At 47.6% G+C, this 6,000-nt stretch overlaps 1 protein-coding gene across 2 annotated transcripts in view; it reads right to left on the minus strand.

Moving 5' to 3' along the window:
- FNDC3B (fibronectin type III domain containing 3B) overlaps positions 1-5,642 on the minus strand; it is a 371,599-nt gene extending 365,957 nt beyond the window's left edge. Inside the window, exon 1 of one of the 2 annotated variants that reach the window (XM_012466702.2) lies at positions 5,553-5,642. The gene's annotated coding sequence lies outside the window, so the exon portion shown is untranslated. Of the gene's footprint in view, positions 1-4,688; positions 4,745-5,552 lie in introns of those variants that run through there. The other variant, XM_021674622.2, reaches the window with a different exon arrangement.
- Positions 5,643-6,000: the final 358 nt, after the last annotated feature.

Below are 6,000 nucleotides of genomic sequence, written 5' to 3' on the forward strand. Positions count from 1 at the left end.
TTTTCCCCTTCACCTCAAAAACAGCCCTGAATCAAGCCTGGCCTGTCCACTTCAGCAACACTAGCCCAGCTAAGACCAACTTCCCAAATGCACAGATATGGGACAACTTATGTATAGTACAACTTTTGAGAGGTCACAAATCGCCTATTCCATTAGGAGCCGGGTAAAAATAAAACACAGCATCTAAAGCTTGGACCTTATTTACTAATCACAAAGAAAAATAAAGCATTTTTCAAACTGTCCAAGCACAATTTGGAGGTCTCCGAAAATGTGCAAAGAAATACCACAGGACCAGCTCAGTTTTAAACTTTGGAATTTAATGAACTATGGAGTCTGCATAAGGCTTTGCCAAACAGTTTTCAATATAATGACTCATTAATCCCTTGTGACAACCATTTGAAAAGGTATGAGTTAGATCTTTCCTCCCTATATTAAAATGAGGAAACCCAGACTAAGAGAGGTTCAAAAGCTTATCAGGGACCCAGCTGGAAAGTAAAGTCACTCCTTGACAGGGGAGATATTCCAATTTCAAACCGATGCTCAGATGTGGTCCTCATCTTTGTCCATCATTGAAACATCTTTATCCTTTACTATTATAGTAAATTTCTCATTTGTATGAAGCATTTGGGAATGTCCTATAAATCAAACCATACGTCATGGGTTAAATCATGTTTCCTTTATTTGTCACACTCACTAGGACACTATAATCCTATTTATAACATGGTTCTTATCCTGAAAATAGTACAGTGGTCCCAATGGTCAGGAATGGGTATGAACTGGTTGTTTCAGTTATCTGAACAGTCTCAGTAACTGATGCCTTGCCTGCAGTTGAATTAACAATTTTCAAAGAGCTGGAAGCAATGTAATTCACATAACACTAAAATAACATAGAACAATTTAAAGATAATTTACAGACATAGGTCCTTCAGGATATGTCTAAGAGTTAAGACTATGAACTGCAATTATCCTTGGACAGTCCTATAACTATGGAAGGTACAGTAGATTCAGATATATTTATACTGAACCTGGCAGCTGCCTCTTAAAAATCCTAATAAAAGGAGACTACACTATAATTTGCCTTTTCCTGAGGGTAGCACACCAAAAAAAAAAAAAAAAAAAAAAAAAAAAGGTACTGGGTTATTGGATATGTACAGATAGAATCCAATCCAGATAAAAGAATGCTTACTTTTAACATGAGTTGGAATTTTCACTATTCACATACAAAGTCAGAAAGTTGTTGAAATTCCTTTTAGCAAATGAAACTCTAAAATACAATGAATTTAAATTAAATCCACTAATCAGAAAACTATTTTATCATCTGCCATCAAGAGGCTCTTTCTGTTTTAAACTTATACATATTCTTCCCAATTCACAGATGAATCCAATGTGTTTGATATTTGATTTTTATATTCTGATAGTAAGAGAATGATTTTAATTCTTCAGATTAATTCTGCAGCTACATGAGGAAAAGTGAATAATGGGGTTTACTGATACTTATGAAGTCATTTGAAAAGAACTGTCAAATGAACAGATGAACATGGGTATGAGAGGATCAGTTTTTCAACTTTCTATAGTGACTTTTCACATTGCTTCTTATTTATATGCCTTTATTACACTAAAATAACCAACAAACTCTGACTACTTTTTCAGCAACTCCTATATTAAACCAAAAACATGTATCATTTAAAGTTTTTTTTTACCAGTTTTAACTATGACATGTAAGCATTGTTTTTTAAAACCAAATAGTTAACAAATAACATGCATATTTTATCCACTCTCCATATGAAAGAAGTTGAGCTATAGCTAACTCAGTCTTTAAATTCCATTTAAGGGCTGAATGTAACTTCTGATATCATAGAAGAAAGAAAAATGAACCAAGAGATCTAAAGAGCAGTATGCAGCCGAGACAACATAGTGAGACCTGTCTCTACAAAAAACAATAATAAACAGCCTGGCATGGTTGCGTGCACACCTGTAGTCCCAGCTACTGGAGAGGCTAAGGAGAAAGGACCATTTTAGCCTGGGAGGTGGAAACTACAGTGAGCCCTGATCGTGCCACTGCATTCCAGCCTGGGTGAGTCTCAAAATAAAGAGCAAGATGACCCAGCTACATGTGAAAAGATTTGGGAGTCAAAATGTTCTATACTTTGCTCTCCAATATGGTAACCACCAGCCACAAGTGGCGATTTAAACTTAAAATAATTACAGGTGAATAAAACTTAGCCAGGTGCATTGGCTCACACCTGTAATCCCAGCACTCTGGGAGGCTGAGGCAGGTGGATCACCTGAGGTCAGGAGTTCCTGACCAGCCTGGGCAACATGGTGAAACCCCATCTCTACTAAAAAATACAAAAAATTAGCCACGCGTGGTGTTGGGCACCTGTAATCCCAGCTACTCTGGAGGCTGAGGCAGAAGAATCGCTTGAACCCTCTAAGAAGAGGTTGCCGTGAACTGAGATTGTGGCACTGCACTTCAGCCTGGTAACAGAGGGAGACTCCATCTCAAAAAAACAACAACAACAACAACAACAACTTAAACTGCTGTTCCTCAGTCCACTAATTACATTTCAAAGACTCAGTTACATGTGCCTTGTGACTGCTGTATTGGACAGCACAGACAGAACCATTTCCAACACTGAAGAAAATTCTATTGGATGGCACTGTTGGTAGCTACGCGATCTTATGCAAGTTACTTAATTCTGGGAATCTCAATGCCCTTGTTTGTAAAGCGTGCATAATACCACCCAAATCGAAAGACTATTAGAATTTTAATGAGATAATGTATAAAAGCACAGGAAATAGTGCTCACTACACATCAGATATCCCAGAGAGGTAGCTATTAACACAATTCTGTATTAAACTTTGGTCTTTAATGGTGACCCTCAATAAGTCACTTTCTCTTCCTAGGCCTCCTTTTCTAAAACCGAAAAGTGTGGGAAGTTCTTCTAGTTAGCTTCTAATGAACCTATCAATCAAATGCTACTGGATTAAATAAAGAATTGAGCAAAAGGAGCACAAACCCCTACTGAGTAAACTACCACCTAGACTCCAAGAGCCTAGAGCTTCCTTACAGATCCCACGCATTCTTCAAGAAACCCCAGAAGACTGGCTCTCCAGTATAACCCATCGTCTGATGTGAGCTATTTATAAAGTCTGTCTTAAAAGATTACCGGAATATCTTTCTGTAATTGTATATACTGTAATTAGAAGCTACAACCTCCTATTTCATGATGAGATCCTGCACTTTTAACATCTTTTAAATGAACACTATCTTTACAGATGAATTCTTTTTTATCTTAAAGTCATTTAAACCACAACACTTTAAAAGCACGTGTGAGTTTAAAAACTATTTTGTAATGACCGATTTTTTTTTTTAATCAACTATGCCTCATTCTCAGCCAGCCTGTAGGTGCCCCTCTGGTGTCTAAACAAAGTGAGAATTGTACCTTCATGGGTGAGGTCTCTTTGCAGGGCCAGAAACATGCCCAGAGACTTTATCCTCGTTAACAGCTGCTCCCAGGGAGCCAGGAAATTTACTGATCCAGTAAATTTCAGAGTCAGCCTCCAATGAGGGGGAACCAAGGGCCCCCACAAAAGGCACAAAAGCAGCCCTCCCGGCTGCTATCCGCTGTGGGCGTTGACCAGGCACCCAGGGTCACAACTTTAACTTAGGGGTGGAGGAGCAACTCCGGCAGCAGAAATCATTACAGAGTGAAGCAATTTTGCCCAAGGCCTGAAGCCTCAAAAAAAAAAAAAAAAAAAGTGTTATTCCAGAGCAGATTCCTTTTCTTCCGGGTCTGTCTGCCCCTTTTGACTCTTTGCCCACAACCACCGTGCCTGCCCATTCCCAATGCCCCACCTCCTGCCACATTTATTTAAAAAAAAAAAAAAAGGAGGAAGGAAGGAAGGGGAAGGAAGGAGAGAAAGAGGAGAAGAAGGGAAAAAGAAGAAAGAAACGATTTTAAAAAGCATATTCCCTCTTCCTTAGCTTTTTTTAGCAAGGCCTGGAAACTGGAGGAAATTCAAATCAAATTAGTTGCACATTAAAAAATAAACAGACAAGCAATCAGGGGGTGCCCACCCAACAAAAGACCTCACCCGTTCCAAAATATGATTAAGCCTGGGAGGGAAGAGGGGGAGGGGGACTAAAAACCAGCAGGGATGGAGAGAGAAACCTGTGGATTTTTGGCCCCAGCGTTGGCCCACTGCGGCCAAATTCTGAATTTTGTTTAAAGAAAATGCTGGGTCGAGGAGAAAAGAAAATAAAAAGTTGCAACTTTTAAGGAAGTCTGCAAACGGCACTGTCTGGATAAAAAGCCATTGCTTCCTTTCGTCTGGGAAGGCAGGGTGGGAGCTGAGATTCCAAAAGCTCCAACTCCGACCGCGCACTCCTGGAAGCCTCCCCGCCAAAGGCGCCGCCAGGCGGAGCAGCCCAGTCTCTCGAGACGGCGGGCCCGGGTCCTCTGGCTCCCACGGGACGCCCGCACCCGGACCTCTGGGAAAGTTCGCAGGCACAGCCCGAGGCCCCACTTTCCGCCGAGAGTGACAGGCCCTTCCCACGCCGGCCGGCCCAAGCCCCGCCGCGGGCACCAGACGGTCCGCGCGGCCCCTCCTGGCCGCCTCGGGGCGCAGATTCCGCCCGCCCTCCCCTCCCCCGGCCGAGGCGCCCCTCGAGGTAACCGACTGACCGGAGCTCCGCTGGCCCACACACCGGGTCGCCCGCTCCTTCCCGCCGCGCCCCGCTCCCCCGCCCGAGCTTCCAGCCGCCAGGCTCGCCAAGTCCGGCCGCGGCCGCCGGTTACCGCCCCCAGCCCGGGGGGAGCCCGGGGGGCAGGACGGGGAGGGAGGACGTGGCGCGCTCGGAGGTGGCCAGCGGCGGGGCGGGGAGTGTCCCGGAGAGGCCCAGTCGGGGGCGGGGGGGACAGGCCGGCGCGGGCTCGGGACCCTCCCCGCGAGCATCCCCAAGTTCGAGGCCCCCGACCGCCCCCGCCGGCGTGGAGAGGCGGCCCCAACTTCCAGCCCCACTTCGCACACCCGCCCTCTTCCCTCCACCATATGGAAATCTACAGCCTCAGAAGGTGACACGTCGAAGATTCCTCGGCCTCGCCGCCCGCCCTCCCCCTCCTGGGCAGCGTTCCTGCCGCGGAGATTCCGGGAGGGGGAGCGGATTCCTCGGACAAAATCTGCTGGGAAGGCTGGGGGTGGGGGGAGGCCGCGAGCCACTGCCCAGATTTTTTTTTTTTTTTTAGGAGGAATCTACCGGTTTCTTTCACTCCTCCAAACCCTGAGGCCGGGGGCACAGGCAGGGAACCCAAGCCTAGCAAGGCGGGGGCCGCCCCCTCCCGGGTCCCGTGTTCCCGGGGTGCCCAGGCGAGCGCTGGGCGCCCCAGCACTCCGGCGCCAAGTTTTTGCCGGGAAGCCCAGGGCGCTCCCGGGACAGGGACGCACTTTGGCGGACTCCGCGTCAGGCCGGGGCTTTCCAGTGCACCGCGACCCGGCGATGGAGAGCGGGGTCCCGCTCTCCTCCAGCCCCCGGCTCCTGCACGCCTTACCTTCCCTAGGGCTGAAACGCGGGGCTCCGGGCGCGCCACACACCGGGTCGCCCACGCCTTCCCAGCCGGCAGCCCCAAGGATCCCTGCCGCCCCCTTCGCTGCTCCCGCCGCCGCCGCCGCTCTCCTCCTCCAGCCGCTGCTGCCGCCGCCGCCGCCGCCGCTCAAATAACTACCAGGAGGGTTTGATGGGGGATTCCGCCATGTCAATGATGTCGTGACCACATGGGGATTTGGGGCCCGCCCACTACCGTAAACCACCGAGGATACCTGCAGCCACAATCGCAGACTCGCAAAAGCTGTGGGGGCCTCGCTTGTCCCCTGGCCCTGCCTAGCTAAGCAGAAACTCCTTTTGGTTCAGCCAGATTGAAGAAACCTGAGGCTTAGGAAACTAACAACTCTTGAACGGCAAGGGCTGCGCGTTCTGCAGATAGCCAGAATAATATAAAA

Source organism: Aotus nancymaae, unplaced genomic scaffold (assembly GCF_030222135.1).
Source record: "Aotus nancymaae isolate 86718 unplaced genomic scaffold, 86718_ANA_hifiasm-v0.15.2.pri h1tg000019l, whole genome shotgun sequence".
NCBI classification, from domain to species: domain Eukaryota; kingdom Metazoa; phylum Chordata; class Mammalia; order Primates; family Aotidae; genus Aotus; species Aotus nancymaae.